The sequence below is a fragment of the Crocodylus siamensis genome, chromosome 4 (genome assembly GCF_052110815.1).
Source record: "Crocodylus siamensis isolate JL-2025a chromosome 4, ASM5211081v1, whole genome shotgun sequence".
In the NCBI taxonomy this organism is placed as follows: domain Eukaryota; kingdom Metazoa; phylum Chordata; order Crocodylia; family Crocodylidae; genus Crocodylus; species Crocodylus siamensis.
Window position 1 is genome coordinate 37802898 of NC_143398.1, and position 17896 is coordinate 37820793.

Sequence of the window (17896 nt, forward strand, 5' to 3'; positions counted from 1 at the left end):
AATAATCTGGCATAGCTGGATAGATTTCTCAGGTTCTTAAATAAAGGGTTGTGTAAGAGCTATTGTTGAGCATGCTTGTCACTGTCATTTTCTTACATGTCACTGTACTAGCTGCGGTTAGCTCATGCTTTATGAAACACCTTGTGATTCCTTGAGTAAGATGCCATTGCAGTAGAAAACAGATTCTATTCTATTACAGGTCATATGGGTAAAAGTGAGAGTATAGTCTCTTGAATAAAAAACCGGTAGCTATTGACACACAGAACAAAGACAGTGCTTGGTCTGAATTTGCTTGAGATCACATACTGAGACATAAAGGGATAAAGTTGCATTCACTGGCAGGTCTTCACATTAGCATTTGTGGTTTTGCACATTACTCCTGCTTCCTTTTACTTTTCTGAAATACAGTCACTTATAATTCAAGGCAGTAAATCTCCCTGACAATTTTATTTGATCTTTCAGCAGCCTTTGATCATGGAGGTGCTGTTGATGTGCCTGTGGGTCCTGCCAAGACTGGAAGGAATGATTTTACAGTAGCTTGTTCACTCTTCTTGGGTAAACTCCAAAAAGTTGTGATGCTTACTCTCCCCAAAGGCTCTTGATTAAATGGAAACCTACACTACTCAGTCTAATCACACCTCTTGTTCAATATATTTGTTGACTGATTGTGAGCTCAGAGAATGCAAATCATCATAGACTAGTCATACTCAACTATGGGCAGTTGGGAAGTAGGAGCAGAGGGAGTAGGGTACATGTGTGCCACACGTGTACCCATCTTACCTTGGTGGCGAAGGCAGCAGCTGCAGAGAAGATAGCAGCTGGGGCAGCAACAGCTGATTTCTCCCTAAGGTAAGTGGGGCAGAGGGTACAGCGCAGCTGAGGCGGATCCGGAGGGAAAGCCCTCCGGAGCCCTTTCAGCTTGCCCGACGGGAGCTGTGCTCCTGAGCCACGCACGGGCAGCGCGCGCAAACAGGCACGCTCTGTAAGGGCACGCCAGCATTTGCACTGGCGTTTGCGTAAGGCAGGTGGGGGGTAGCTGCCCAGAGCAGCACCTCCAGTTGGCAAAAGCAGCAGTAGACATGGTGCAGACGTGGAGTTCAGCTGTCAGGGGCCCCCCACCAGGCGCGGCTGCCTGCCATGGGCTCTTCTGAGGCCTCCACCCAGATGGAGTACATGGCAGGGTCGGTGGCCCCTTGCCCCCCCTCTCTGTGGTGGGGGCTTGGTGGGGTCCAGGGGGTGAGGCCTGGTGGTCCCCTTGCCTGCCCCTCCTGTGCACAACTTAGGGCCCTGGAGGAGCAGGTGAGGGAGCTCCAGGCTGAGGGGGATCAGGGATGCAGAGGATGAAATTGATGCCTATTTCTGTTCTCTGCAGGGCCACTCACCCACTGTACAGCCCCCACAGGAGACGCATCCAACGCACGAGTGGCAGAAGGTGTCCAAATCCAGAGCTGCTAGGCCTAGAGTGGTGATAGCTCCCCAAGTTCCTCTGGGGAACAGGTTCAACGCCCTGGAAGCTGTGATGGAGAAAGACAGTGAAATTGCCTCTGGTGGGGACAATGCCACTCCCTACATGGTAAAGAATAGGCAGAGAGCAAACACTAGCAGGAAGAAAAGCCAGGTCCTCATCAACAGAGAATCCATCCTATGAGGACTGGAAGGTCCCATCTGTCGGCCTGACCCCATGATGCGGGAGGTCTGCTTCATGCCTGGGGCTGGGGTAGAGATATCACGGAGAGGATCCCAGCCTACATCTGACCTGCAGACCAGTACCCCATGGTTGTCATCCATGTGGGGACGAATGACATGGCCAGGGGCAACCCTGACCACATTATGAAGAATTTCAAGGCTCTGGGGCACAAGCTTAAGGAGATGGGGGCGCAGGTGGTATTCTCCTCTCTTCTTCTGGTGAGTAGACAGGGACGGCAACATGAGGCCTGCATTGGCGAGGTCAACCGGCGCTTACACAGTTGGTGCCACCGGGCAGGCCTTGGATTCCTTGATAATGACCCATGCTTTCGGGCGGGGGACTTGCAGGGCTTTAAATGCCTATAAACCAATGCTAGTAGTATGGGGAATAAACAGGAGGAACTCACCCTCAGAATAGCCAGTTCAGACCCAAACATAATAGGGCTTACAGAAACTTGGTGGGATTCATCCCACGACTGGGCAGTTAGCATTAGGGGCTATAGGCTTTACAAGCGGGATAGAGAAGGAAAGGCGGGGGTGTGACACTCTATGTCAAGGAGCAATACACATCCTCTGCCAGCAAAATGGGGTCAGTGGGGCAAGTTGAAGTGCTCTGGGTCAAGATACAAGGGGGCCGTGGGGAGAGGGATCTAATGGTGGGGGTCTACTACAGACCTCCCAACCAAGGGGAGGAGCTGGACTGGGAATTTTTGGGCCAGCTTGCAGAGGCACTTAAGGCAAGGGATGTAGTTGTCATGGGAGATTTAAATTACCCAGACATCTGCTGGGAGGAGCAGTCAGCCAGGTCGGACCATTCCAGAAGGCTCCTGGCTGAGATACAGGACCTCCACTTAATGCAGGAGGTGCACAGTCCCACCAGAGGAAATGACCTGTTGGACCTGGTCCCGACCTGGTAAGGGGCCTCCAGGTCCTTGACCACCTGGGTGATAGCGATCATTGCTTGCTGGAATTCACCATCCAGCACAGGGTGTCAAGGGCCTGCAGGAAGGCGGTAACCCTAGACTTCAAGAGGGCCAACTTCAATGAGGTGAGGAGATTAGTGGGAGAGGCGCTGGGGTTCTTGAGAGCAGGGGAGCTCAGTGGCCAGGATGAGTGGTCATTCCTTAAGGAAACGATACTCTGGGCCCAAGGGGTGACCATCCCAACAAGAAGCAAGGGGGGCAGGAGTGCCTGTAAGTCCCCCTGGCTCACCAAGTGTGTACGGGAATGCCTGCTTGCCAAAAAGGTGGTGTACAACCGGTGGAAGGGGGGTACTATCTTCAAAGAGGAGTAAACCTCCTTAGCTTTCCTGACAGTCCCCCTACAGGCCTGAGCAAAGGCAGACATAGAGCTAGGACTTTCATCCAAAATCAAAGATAACAAAAAGTCCTTTTTCAAATATATAGGGAGGATGAAGAAAGCACCAGGAAATGTGGGGCATGCAAGATCCTCTGGGCAATCTGGTGGTTGCACCAGAGGAGAAAGCAGACCTCTTTAACCAATTCTTCACCTCCATTTTCTTGGGCAGGGACCAGGACTTCCCCACCACGATGTAAGACGGACTCGAGGGGAACGCCTCCAGACCTCGGGTTAGGGAGGACTGGGTTAGAGAGCTTTTGGAGGGGCTGGACATGTTCAAATCAGTGGATTCAGATGCTCTCCACCCCAGGGTGTTGAGGGAGCTAGCAGGGGTTATTGCAGGGCCCTTGGCACAGCTATACGAGCACTTGTGGTGCTCAGGCCAGGTGCCAGATGACTGGAAGATAGCCAAGGTGGTCCCCCTCTTCAAAAAAGGGAAGAGAGAGGACCCGGGCAACTATAGACTTGTCAGTCTTACCTCAATCCTAGGGAAACTCTTTGAGAAGATCCTCAAGGAGCACATCTGTGATGGGCCGGCTTCAGGGATGATGCTCAAGGGCAACCAGCACGGTTTCATTAGGGGCAGGTCATGTCAGACCAACCTGATTGCCTTTTATGATCAGGTCACAAAGGCATTGGATGCAGGTGTTGCCATGGACGTAGACTTTCTGGACTTCAGCAAGGCCTTTGACACCATCTTCCACCCCATCCTCATTAAAAAACTAGGTGTCTGTGGTACTCAGAGGGTGGTGGTGGACGGGTCATATTCGACCTGGGGAGAAGTGGGCAGCAGAGTCCCCCAGGGCTTGGTCTTTGGCTCCGCACTGTTCAATTCCTTTATCAGTTATTTGGATGACGGGGTGAAAAATCACACTGTTTAAATTTGCTGACGATACCAAAATTTGGGGTGAGGTGAGCACACTAGTAGGGAGGGAAAGACTGCAGCAAGACTTGGATAGGTTACAGGGGTGGGCTAGCAAAAACAGGATGCGCTTCAATACTGACAAGTGCAGGGTGCTGCACTTGGGCAGCAGTAACCAGCAGCACACTTATAGAATGGGAAACTCCCTTCTTGAGAGCACGGAGGCAGAAAGGGATCTTGGAGTCATTATTGACTTCAAGATGAACATGGGCCGACAATGCGAGGTCACGGCTGGCAGGGCTAACCGGACCTTGTCGTGCATCCACAGGTGCATCTCAAGTAGGGCCAAGGAGGTGTTCCTCCCCCTCTACGCAACACTGGTCAGGCCACAGCTGGAGTACTGCAACCAGTTATGTGTGCCCCATTTCAGGAGGGATGTGGACAACATTGAGAGGGTCCAGAGGAGGGCCACCCGCATGATCCGGGGACAACAGGGCAGACCCTACAATGAGAGACTGCAGGACTTGAACCCGCTCAGCCTTCACTGAGGGGGGACCTGGTGCCCATCTATAAACTCACTAGGGGGGACCAGAAGGGTTTGGGAGAGACTTTGTTTCCCCTAGCGCATCCTGGCATAACAAGGAATAACAGCCACAAGTTGTTGGAGAGTAGGTTTAGATTAGACATCCATAAGAACTACTTCACGGTCAGGGCGGCTAGGATCTGGAACCAACTTCCAAGAGAAGTGGTGCTGGCTCCTACCCTGGGAGTCTTTAAGCGGAGGCTAGATGCCTACCCGGCTGGAGTCATCTGAGCCCAGTTTTTCTCCTGCCCAGGCGGGGGGTCAGACTTGAAGATGTACAAGGCCCCTTCCAACCCTACATCTATGATTCTATGAACTATATATATCCTTTGCAAAGAGCCTGGGTTCTGCTATTCCTTGCTTTCCCATTGTCAAGCTAAAAGAGGGATTAAGATAAACTGAAAGGACTAATATACAACAGATGCATTATGAATGAAGAGAAGACAAAAGATACTAATGGGGGATAGGGGGGTGAAATAACTTGAGAAACAATTAAAATTATAATTATTTCCACAATGGGTAGCAAACAGGGTGACTTAGTGATCTCAGCAGTTCACCATCTTGGGGTTAGATTTAGGTTAAATTGGTTTTTTCCCAATTTTGGTGGCTAAACTAGGCATGAATGTGGGGAGAAAACCCTTAAATTTTGATTCTTGTTTGGCTGAAATAAACCTTGATGTTCAACCCAAAAGGTATATTTTGCTTTTAGCATTCATAATAAGGGCAAAATAAATGAAGCATTAGAAATGGAGGTTGTGGCAGCATGCAATTTTACTCAATAGCTCTGTCCTTAGAGCATTCACCAGGTTCATTTTCCTAATGGAACTTGAACCTACATCACCCACTCACCAGAAGATTACTCTAACCACCAGGATGTACCTTGGGGGTTGTTCCCAATTTCTCCTTTTAGCTGAAAAAAAGTAAGCCTACCTATACAGACTGGTTGGAACCCTCATCTTAGCGTGAGATACCTAAAATCGTATCCCAGCTCCAACAAATGTTTACGTACTCCAAGCAAAATTAGACCAATTAAACTGTATCAGTGGAAGTGCCTGACCAGAGTCAGTTTCTAAATATTCTACAAAACATGGCAATTAGGGAGATGTAGGTTCAACTGTTCTCAGGAGAGAACTGAACCAAAGCCTCGCATATCCTGGATAGAAAGTAGGCACCACTAACAAAATCTTCCTCCTCCTGAAGCTGTTTGAATCAAGCTTTACATTTCCCATGCATTTATTAAGAGTATCCTAAAATAAAATTCTTTTAGAAACATCACAACGGTTCACTTTGATTTTTCTCAAAGTTCATCATTTTCATCTTAGGGCATTTGACAAATTTGGATTGAATCCATTAATAGTTTCAGGCATCTAAAAACATCATTTTTGGCAAAATAAATCCCTGGAAAGTAAAGACAGACAAAAACAGAAAACATTTATCTGGCTGTATTTGTGAGCTTCTTTAGAAGGCAGTGATCTCACACTAAACCAACTTGATTTCCTTTTAACAAGCTAGCTAGCGTGGTGCATAAGTGAAATTTAGGGGAGATAATATATTTAGACTTCATTATAGTTTTTGACACAGCACCACATAACCTTCTCAAATATAAACTAGCAGAAGCCATAGCAGGCAAATAGGTTGTTGCTTATGAAAGCTTATGCCTCTCTGAACCAGTTAATCTCTAAAGTTCAATTCTGCCCTGCCTTCAGTCTAATTTCAAATGCAAACTGGAGAAATGTAGCCTAGATAGAATTACCAATGACAGAATCACCAATATGGGTACAAAATTGCTTAAATAATCACCAGGGATCCTGGTTTTCTCTGTTTAAAAATAGCACATTCTGATTAAAACCCCCAAAATCCACATTTTTCCATGATTAAAATACAACACCACCACACACACACGAGTTGAACACAATGTTTTACTGATATATTTACAATTGTAAAGAAAATTGGAGGACAACCAGTGCCTCAATTATAATAAAATACATTCTAAATACTTATAAATTTTGGCATGTGATTTTGAGTTTATTATGGAAAATCAGAGCTCCCTCTGCCTGCTTTGCTCACCAGGCTGTGCGAGTAGTTGCAGCTTTCCCCTCCCCCTGCTGCTTTGTGGTGCTGAGCCCCGATATGTCAGTGCCCTGCCCCTGTCCCTGCACCTGCCCCTGCCCCTCATTCCCAACCCATAGTCCCCCCAACCATACTGGTGCCCCTCACTCCTGATCCATTGTCCCCAGCCCCACAAAAGGAGTGAGTTTGTGAGGAAGGCAGGGGAGCAAAGGAAAGGTGGTGGGGGGCACATGCCCCCCAAGATTTCTGCAGCCACAGGAGGACTCAGGGCTGCAGCTGGGCTGGACCAGCTCCAAGGAGGAGCTACCTCCATGGTCCAGTGGGTAGGACCTGGCACTGGAGGGAGCCCCGCTCTGCCAAAATAAGGCACAGCAGCAGCAGGGCACACCTCACCTTGGCAGTGCACTCCCTCCCAGGCTGGGCCCCCCCACTGGGCTGCAGAGGAAGCTCCTTCCCAGAGCCTCGTGCCCTACTGTGGGCAAAGAAATCTCAGGGAGTACATGCCCCCCTGCCGCACTGCCCATCCCCCTGCCTAACATGACCTGTGCCTCCTCCCTCCCCCATGTGCCCTGTGCCCCTTCCTGCCACCCTGTCCAAACCATGGCTGGTTCCCCTTCTCCCCCACCCAATGCATAGCTTGTGCCCCTTCTCCTCCCCCCTCACCCCATAGACTTACCTGGACAGAGCTGCTCTCCATTGCTGCCTGGCTGCCACATGCATGAGCACACACACACACATGCATGTGACATGCCCTGTCTGATCACTCTCCTCCCACTCCTTGCAGGCCCCTTGCAGGCTGGAACTCTACCAGCCTGCAAAGGGAAACCACCAGTTTCCATTATTTTCTCCTTTAAAAAAGAAAAATCACCATTTTCCTCCATTAAAGGAGAAACTCTGCATTCTTCCACACCAAATGGAAAACGTGGATCCCTGATGATCACAAGCAAAGAGTACCTTTATGTAACCTGGGTGGTACTCCAAGAGGTACTCCCTCTCCAACTGAAGAGATCAAAACAGGTACACAAGTGCTGTGGGAGGTGTAGGGACTCTCCTCCCCCTACAGAGCAGAGCCAGACCACCAATGGGGACTTAACCATATACCTTTTAATGAGAGAACAGTACTGGGAACATAACCAGTATAAACCAGGCGGTACAGGGGACACTACAGCACCCTGCGGGGGCAGGATTCAACAAAGGTTAGACATTTACAGTCATAGATATATTCATCCAGTTGACAAAAGACAGGGTTAACCAAAATATAAAACACAAATAGCAAAACAAACAATACTGGTTGGTGAAATATAAAAGGTACAAAATACAAAATGTCAAATGACGAAAATATAGGGCCTAGGTGCCTGGAGGGGGAAAACACAATGGCCCCTTTCCACTGCAACAAAGATTTCTCCCTGTTATTTTACCCAACCCAAATGACCCCAGCTGGGACTTGAACACAAATCTTCTACAGGGCAAGCAGATGCACTACCACAACACCACCAGTGCTGGTATGGGACCTTGACCTTCCTAGAGTCCCCACCTCACCTCAAGCTGCCCAGCCTCTTATTGGAGGAGCTGGAAGCAGAGCTGGGAACTTCTCAGGTCGCTGGTCAGATCCTGGCTGGAGCAAGGGAGCCTCTCTTGCTGGCTGCAGCCTCTTGTAGGGGATCCTGGAGCCCAGCAGGGAGCCCCTCCTGCCAGCCACATGCCGTGCTGCTGAGGGTCCAACTGCTGCCTGCAGGTCCCACTCCTTCAGGGTCTTCGGGGGCAACTGCTCCCACCCCACTGGCCCAGCTCTTTGAAGCACCTTCCTTGTTGTCCCTCACTGGTCTCTGAGTCAGCAGCGCTGCCCTTTATCCCCTTCCAGGTGACCCAAGGGGCCAATCAGGGGACATGGAAGGTGAGTCTCTGGGGCCTGATTGGTGAGGAAAGGGAATCCCAAGTCCTCCAATCCTCTTTTACCCTTTCAAACCCCCTGGGCTAAGTCACTATCAGCTAGCCCATCACATTTAAATGGATGAATGCTGGAATGGTAGGAGGGCTTAAGAGAGGTTCTAGAAGTGTCCTTAATAGATCCAGTGCAGCATAACACTTTTATTAATGACATGGATGTAGGAATAGAGTGCTTACTAATCACATCTTCAGGTGATACGCCTAGAAGTGTGCAAACGCCTTATAGGATATGGTTAGAATTCAAAAGGACCTTGATATATTAGCCAAGTAGGCTCCAGGCAGCAAAATTAGATTCAACAAAGGCAGATAAATAAAGTTGCTAGACCTAGGGAAGAAAAACTAAATGTGCAAATGAAGAATGAGGGATAAGTGGTTAAGCCAGCAGTCAGCAAAGCTTTTCACTGCAGGCTGGGTCGACCCAGTTTGGGTCTGAGGCAGGCCAGTGCTATCCCAGCAGCTGCTGCTGCCACCACTACTCCTACCCACTAGGTGCAGGCAGCCAGAGAGGGCTTCAGTTGTCAGACAGCCAGAAGACGCAGCAGCAGCTAAGTTGGAAGCTCTGCAAGCCAGGATCAATGGCACCATGTGCTAGATCAGGGGTTGTCAGCTGGGGGTACGCGTATCCCTGGGGGTACTTGGAAAGGGGTTAGGGGGCACATGCAGACAGGCAGGGATGGAACACTGCCACCCACCACCCCGCACTGCCACCTCCCAGAAGCAGGGCCGGGGAGCGGGGTGGCTTCCTTCTGCAGGCCACACAGGCACCACCTGGCCAGCCAGGTGTGAGTGGGGAGTGGAGCTTGCATGTGGCAGCCACCACCACCATCCCGCACTGCCACTGCTGCTCCCTGCCCCAGCTCCAGGTCCAGCCACCATCCCCTCCTTCCCTGCTCCACCAGAAGTGTACCCAGAGGTTGAAAACCCCTGAGTTAGATGTTGCAGACCCATGGACCCCTGCTGAAGTTAAGACAGGATATGGGAGTTATGGTGAATCACAAAAATCAATACGAGTCAACAATGTGAAGCCATCACAAACAAAACTTAATATGACTACATTAATAAAAACAGTAGTACTACTCTGCTTGACACTCATCAGACCTCAGCTAAAGTATCACATTCACTGCTAGCTACCTCATATTAAGAAAGATAGAAAAAGTGAAAGGATCCAGAGGCAAGCAACAAAGATGATAAATACCAACACTTGGATAAAAGAAGAGTCAGGAAGGTCAAGACAAACTTGTTCCAACAATATCAGTAAGGACATTAAAAACCTAAGACTCTACGGGCACAGAAGGTAGTGACAATTTTCACCTGGTCTGGCCACAGAAAGCAGTCTATAGCCATGGCCAAACACAAGCGCATGGCTGCAGACAGCTTCCAAAATGGCCAATCCCATGAAAATCTGAACCTATTTTGCATAAGGGATCAGATGAAGCAAATCAAAACAAAGCATCTTCTGTCATTTCTGTCTGCGCTGCCTCCCAGCCTTTTTCTGTTTCCAGAATGGGAAGGGGGAAAGGAAATGGAGAGAGTTTGGTCTGGGGTTTTTTCCAGCCCTGGTAGAGGGTGGGGTGGGTATACTGGAGTCCTCCTGGAGAAGGGAGTCTCCAATTCACCCACTCTGCCCTCTAGTGCTGGCTGGAAAACCCCTAGAATTAGCTCTCTCTCCTCCCTTTCCCCCCACCCATTCTGAAACAGGGACAGGCTGGAACAGAGGAGGTACCACTGCTGGAGAAAAACTGCTGCTATCTCCCAGACACCAGCTAGATTTTCCTCCCCCTGGAACCAACAGTAAACTTCTGTTTGGTCTGGGGGATCGTAACTCAAAAACACTTCCTGCAAAGCGTTCCCAGTTACAGCGGGGAGCTGTACTTCTGTCTGTGCCCTCAGTAAGCAAAATGAAAAGTTCTCATGCAGCCTCATACTAATGTCTATATTATATATCAGCAGAATTATTCCTTTAATGGTTTGTAATGTGTAATATATGTTTGAGGGTAAATTTGCAGCTAATCATGCACCCCCTTTAGACTATGTCCAGTGGCTAGATATATTTGTATCCTTTGCAGTGCCCAATGCTCTGCTTTCTCCAGTGTCTATTTTCTGTTTCATCTCTTTTGTACCAGCCAGGAAGCCAACTGAAAGCAATTAGGCTGAGCACTAATTGTTTTATATGATAGAAACTGGCTAAGCTAGATCTACAACTCCCATATTTTACTTCCTATTCCTTATTACAGCTAAAACCCCTAAACTAATGCAATTAAACTTAACAATATTCAAATGAATATTACATAATTAAAATATAATTGCAACTGCTAAAAAAAAATATGGTCAGATGAATGTCACTAGATTAAACTACCATGATGCAATTCATCCTTGGTGTAATTTCACTAGTATCAGTGGAAAATACACCAGATATAAACCTGGCCTCATGATGCAGAACTTCCAGGAAACATGAAGCTATTTGTAACTGGAGATCTCTGCTGACGTATGAATGGAGAACCAGGACAAAAACAACAAAGCAAATTCAGTGCACAGATAAACAGAGTGGCGTCAGCTCTATCAATTACCCAACCAAAAGAGAAAAAAAACTAGAAATCAATAACTTAATGTGTCCATGGAAAAATAATGAAAACAAGGATAAAAGAACAACAACATTATGAAGGATTATGATATTAAGAAAGAAGCATGTAATAAATAGGGTGACTAAAATGGAAAATATATATATGTATCAAGGTCTTTCTTTCAGCACAGAAGAAAGATCCTTGACTTCTGAGAAACCCCAATTCATGACGAATCCACAAAGCAAGTGGTCTCAACAGGTTTTAGGCAAATATGTCTCTACTACCTACCATGACAATTCTGTAACAACTTAAGGCCTTGTTACACTTTATGCTGCAGGCTGCACAAATGCCAATCAGTTTAGTCCTGATTAGCTTAGCAGAGCAGTCGCATCTTAAAGAGACAGATTCATCTGTCTCTTAAAGAGACAGACCATTTCTGAGTGTCCTATTCCTGTACAGCTGTGACTTGCCACTAGAGGCTTGGTGAGCAAGGGCAGGACTAGGAGCTAGGGACAGGGGATTGCCTTGCACTGCCCAGGGGAAGCAGAGCCAGTCCAAGTGGTGCCAGAAGACACACAGCCACTGGACACTCTGGGGCTGTGGTGCTCACTCTGCATAACATGCCCAAGGGGCAAGGTGCCATTCCCAGCCTTGCCAAGCCCCACTTTCACTGACCCAGAAAGAGCCACTGCACCCTTCAGCTTGGGCAGAGTAGCTGTGGAGAGTAGCCATATAGATTCATAGATGTTAGAGGCTGTAACAAGATCATCAGGTCCAGGCCCCCTGCACGTGGGCAGGAAAGACTGCTGGGGTCAGATGACCCCAGCAAGGTGGGCATCAAATGCTTTTTGAAGATCTCCAGGGTGGGTGACTGTACCACCTCTGCGGGGGAGCCTGTTCCAGACCCTTGGCATTTAACTTGTAAAGAAGTTTTTCCTTATGTCCAGTCTGAAGCGATCTTCAAACAGTTTGTGCCCATTGTTTCTTGTCTTCCCCTGGAGTGCCTTAGTGAACAGATTCTCCTCCAGGCCCTGATGTATACCCCTATTATACTTATAGGCTGCCACCATGTCCCCTCTGAATCTTCTTTTATCCAGGCTGAGGGACACAACTGGTCACCTTCCACCACATTGACTTAGTTCCATCTACCAACACTCTCTGGGTCCTACCTCAAAGCCAGTTACCTAGCCACCGGTCCAAAGTCTTTCAGCCTCTCCTCGTATGACCAGCTCTCTAGACTTCTAATCATGTGTGTGGCCCTCCTTTGGACTCTCTCAAGCTTCTCCACATCCTTCCTGAAGTTAGGCGCTTAGAACTGGATGCAGTACAGTACTCCAACTGTGGTCTCACCAGGGCCGAGTAGAACAGGAGGATGATAGCCTTAGACTTGCTCACGATGCATCAGTAGATGCATGCCAGTACTTGATTAACTCTACCAGCTACAGCATCACACTGGTGGCTTATGTTCATTCCACAGTCTATCATGACACCCAGTTCTCTTTCAGATGCGGTACTGGCAAGCTGAGCCAGTAAGTGTTGTGGATTATTTCTCCCCAGATGGAGCACTTTACATTCCTCGGTATTAACCATCATCAGGTTAAGATCTGGCCACCTCACAAGCCTGTCCAGGTCAGCCTGTATTGCCAGCCAGTCCTTGTGCATGACCACGTTCCCCCATAATTTGGTATCATCTGCAAACTTTGCCACTTTTAATACCTGAATCTGAATCATTGATGAACATATTGAAAAGCACTGGTCCAAGTACTGAACCCTGAGGGACGCAACTTGTCACCTTCCGCCACACTGACTTAGTTCCATCTACCAATACTCTCTGGGTCTTACCTCAAAGCCAGTTACCTAGCCACCAGACCGTAAAGTAGTCAAGGCTATATTTTCCCAATTTTACCATGAGGACATCATAGGAGACTAGGTCAAAGGCCTTTTTGAAGTCCAAGTATATGATATCAACCTCATTTCCTCTATCTAGGTGGCGAGTTACCTCATTATGGAAGGAAACAAGGTTGGTCAGTGTCACGGAGTGGGGCCTGCGAGCGGCCATGAGCCCGCTAGCACCCCCTGCTGTGTCAATTACGGTGGTCCAGCATCCTCTACTCTCCCGCTACATCTTTGTTCTTAAGTTCAGTTATGGGAGGCTGCCTACTTCCACCTTGACACCTCGCTGGTATTACCTCCGTTCCAAGTGGGGTGCTCCAACACCCCCCCCCAAGCCTTATGGGCAATGCGTGCCTTCTACCTCCCCTTTAGCATGCCCCAAGCCTCGCAGCTGTTCCTGGACATTACTCTGTCCTTGCCCTCTGACACCCTCTCTGGCGCCCCTTGGGCTCATCCTGCCCCGGTGCCCCTCTCTGGCACCCCGGGCCTGGCACCCACCTGGTGCCCCTGGGGCTGGTCACGCCCCGGCACCCGTCTCTGAACCTCCTGGGCCTATCACGCCGCTGGCCCCCTTTTACCGGTGCCCCTGGGTTGGTCACGTGCCTGTAGCCCCTTTACCAGCGCCTCTGGGCCAGTTAAACAACCTGCACCCTGTTACCAGTGCCTCTGGGCCGCTGCTGCAACCTGCACCCTGCTACCAGCGCCTCTGGGCTTGCCTTGCCCAGGCCTCGCCCCACTGGGCCTGTCTTGTGGTTCTTCCGCCACTCCTCGCCCTCTCTGGAGCCTCTCACCCCCTCCAGGGTCTTTGCCACACTTCCCATGCTTCTCGCCCCCCTATGGGGCCTATGCCGCACCTCTCGTGCCCGTTGCCCCGCTCTGGGGCCTATGCCACGCCTCTCGCACCCGTTGCCCCGCTCTGGGGCCTATGCTGTGCTTCCCGTGCTTCCTCAACCCCTGTAAGGTCTAAGCACCCTTTCGCAGCCACGCCAAGCACCTCTGCAGCACTCGGCACACTGTGCCCCTGTGGCACTGCTCGCTGTGCCCCCCACTGGGCACCGGGAACCCCCAAACTACTGGGGAGCCCCCGTGAGGCCTCCTCACACCCCTACAGCCTCACCCAGTCCTCGGGTATAACCATAAGTAAACCAAAGAGTCAGCCAGCCGGCTACAACATAACATAAGCGCCAGGCTTATAATACAAACCCCACATCATGCTGACTCTCACCCATACGTCTGTCCGGTCTCTCTCTCTCCCCTCGCATCATTGCAGCCAGTCAAACTGCCACCATTGACTCTGCTGCTCAGCTCTCCTGCAGAGCTGCAGCTCCTGCGGCTGCCAGAGGAGGACTGCTGGTCAGGCTCCGGCCTGGGCTGCTTATAAAGGCCTGGTCCTGCCCCCTTCTGGTCACCTGACCTGTCTGGTTGCTGCGGCAACTGGCACCTGAGCTGTCCCTGGTGATTGGCAGCTCCTTAACCCTATATTAGTCACAGGACACCTCCTTGATCCTGTGACAGTCAGGCATGACCTGCTCCCAGTGAAGCCATTTTGGCTACCCTTTAGAATACTGCCTTCTATTAGCCTATCAATAATGGATCCTTTGATAATTTTGTCCAGGATTTTACCAGGGATTTAAGTCAAAATGATTGGCCTGTAATTCCCTAGGTCCTCCTTTCTCCATTTCTTGAAGCTGGACACCAGTCTTCACTGGCCCTCTTTCAGTCCTCTGGGACCTCTCCTGAACAGTACATCCAGTCCTGCTGACTTGTAGACATTCAGCTTCTTTAGGTGATCCCCCACAAGATCTTCGCCTTCTATGGGAAGGTTATCAACCCCACCTTGATCATCCTGTATCCTGTCAAGTAGGCTAACACCCTTGGGCTGGTAGAATACTGACGTGAAGTATTCATTAGGAGTTCGGTGTTTTTCTGGGTGTCCATTATCAACTGTCCCAATTCATTCATCAGGGTACCTATGCTTCCCTTATTTTTTCTCCAGTTTCCTACATATCTAAAGAAGGACTTTTTGTCATTTTTGATTCTGGTTGCCAATTTGTATTCAGTTTGTGCCTTTGGTGTCTTAATCTGCTCCCTACACATGTATTGTTGAGTACTCCTTTTTGATGGTTATTTATGACTTCCATCCCTTGTAAGCTTCTCTTTTCAATTTCAGGAGGTCCATTACTTCCCTATTGAGCAAGGGGGGTCTCCCAGCCCTTTTGCTACTTTTCTTATGAAAGAGAATGGACTCTCTTTGTGCTCCTAGGACTGCTTCCTTGAGAAACAACCACTCTTCTTGTACTCCCTTTCTCATTAGACTATGGTCCTACCAGGCCTCACCAACCAATCTTTGAATCTTGTGGAAGTCAGCTTTCCTAAAATCAAGGATTTCTACCCTACTGACTGATTTCCCTGACTTAGGGTGGATAGAAAAAGTGATCATTTCATTGTCACTGTTGCCCAGTTTCCCTTCAATCCTCAGGTTGCTCACTAGATTGTCCCCTTTGGTCAGAAACAAGTCTAGGAGACACTCCTCTAGGTAAGTGAGGCTATTTATTGGGTGACTGATAAATCTTGGATGATATAAGTGAGCACAATTGCATTGATTGCATTTGGATTCAAGTTTGCAGAGCAGGATCTTGCAAGCCTACATTGAAAAAGGCTTCAGGAATAAATAAAAGTGAACTAGCACTAACATAAATGTGATGACTGTAGGCATTGTAGGTGTTGCTGCCACTGCCCTGAGCTCATTTTCCTACAGGCGGTAACAGGGTAGACCTTGGCTTTGGATCACCTGGTCTGCCAGGAAGCTGGTCTTATGTTTCTTGCCTGCCATGACTTTTGTGATATTATATTGAGTGGAAAAGTAAAGTAATTTATGTTTTCCCTTCCATGAGCAACTATCACGAATTTATAAGTGTCTTTCTAATTCTCCAATCCCTATAACGTTTGCAGCCTGACAAACTTGGAAAAATGTGGCAAACTTTCTGAAGTTTCAATTTTCATTACGCTGGAAGATCTCACTTGGAGCAGCCCCTTTTTGAAAATGGGTCCCACAAACTGATGCAGAGAAAGTGGACAGATAGGGGTACTGTGCCTCCAAAACAGCTTCTAGTAGGAAATCGTAGAGCTGTGCAGAAGAGCACCATTTCATTTCGACTTCCATTTGATCGTTTCAAAGGGACAATGTTTCATTTCAACATTTCATTTCATTTTGAAGCACTGTTATGTTTTGTTTCATTGAAACTATTTCACTGTTTCAACACTGCTTTGACGTTTTGCCCATAGGCTATAATGGGGAATCACAAAACTGCCTATAACTTTTTTGTCATTTCTTTCCTGATTAGAGTGAAGGTGTGCCCTCACTGGCACTGAGGCCTCTACACAACAAGGTAGTTTGCCCCAGTGAGGACTCCTCCTCCCCTACAGCCTCATCTCTGTCCACCACTTTAAATAACAACAGGTAAGTGCAGCATAGTAGCACTAACATCTCAGCACAGACTAGAGCCTTTTTTTCCCTTTCCTGCAGGTGCTACTTCTCCAGCAGCTGCCAGAGAAATCTTCCTGCCAACCCCAGCTCTGGGGCTTAGATGTGGCCAGGGCCCTGCATCCTTCTGGTCAGCTGACTGGGGACAGGTGCTAGGGGTGTAGGTTGTAGCTGTGTTCCTCTAAGGACATAGCACTGGCAAACAAAGTTCTTTGGGTCAATCTGGTATCTTTTAGTAGACCAACTGAATAGTTAGAGAAATATATCTTAGCAACCTTTCAAGTTGAAAAACCCTTCATCAGGCTGAGGAAGCACCTGCAGTTGGTGTGTGTGCCCTTCCTGGATGGAACAAATAGTAAAGAAGCCAGAGGCTGGCATGCAAAGCACGCAAGAAAGCCAGTCAGTGAAAATGGAAATGGAGGCATCAGGGTGTGAGGGACAGGCTTGGGGGAGTGGTGGGGAAGGGAGATGCAACAGCACAGGTAGAAGTAGAGAGGTACTTGGGGAGCCAGATGTCCAGCAGATTGTAGTGTGTCAGAATTCCAATGTCTATACTGAGTCCATGAGTTTCTGTACCTAGGAGGTTGATGAAGTGCAGTTCATAGGTTCATCTGTGACAAGTGGTTTGTAAATTCAAACAAGCTCTAAACCTAGCTAACCTCATCACCAGAAGCCAACTTCCTACAGCCCAAAACACACCAAATGGATCCAGGCTATGCGAAACCCACCAAGTGCTCTGATGGAAAATACGTAGGAGACACAAAGCAACAACTGAGCACCAGAATGAACACACACCAAAAATCTATCAAAGACAAGAACACTGAACTACCTCTCTCCAATCTCTCAGGCCCGATCCTCAAAAGGAATTTACAAACCACTTTTCACAGGTGAGCCTATGAACATTGCCATTTTTCAGCATGGGAATGCCAATACATAAGATGCCGGAGTCTGCTGGAGCACAGTAATTACCACACTCCAGCAGACTCGATTAATTAAGGTTGGAGCATCCTCGCTGCTCATGTATAGGTGTTCTTAGCTTTCATCGTTTTTTTTTTTACTGTGGAAAAGCAATAGAGCAATTCTTCTGTTGCAAAGAACTCAAAACCACAGCAACAATCACAACTGGTCAGAATATTATTGAGGCTATGGATTCCCACGTGAAATCTCAGGCTTTATTTTGTTAATTATGTATAGATGTTTGCACACAACATTGCTAATATTATGAAGCAAACCATTGCACTGTTAAAAGGATCTCATAGCACCCAGGGTGCTACAGCGTCCTAGTCAAGAATCACTCATCTATCCATGTAAAATGTAGATGGCCTCTATTTTATCTGATCTTTCCACTAGGCATGACTCCAGCATTCTGCAAAACAGCTTCAAGGGATACCACCAGAGTGGATCCACAGAAACATTTCTGGGTTATAGAGACGTAGACAGGACATGCGAGC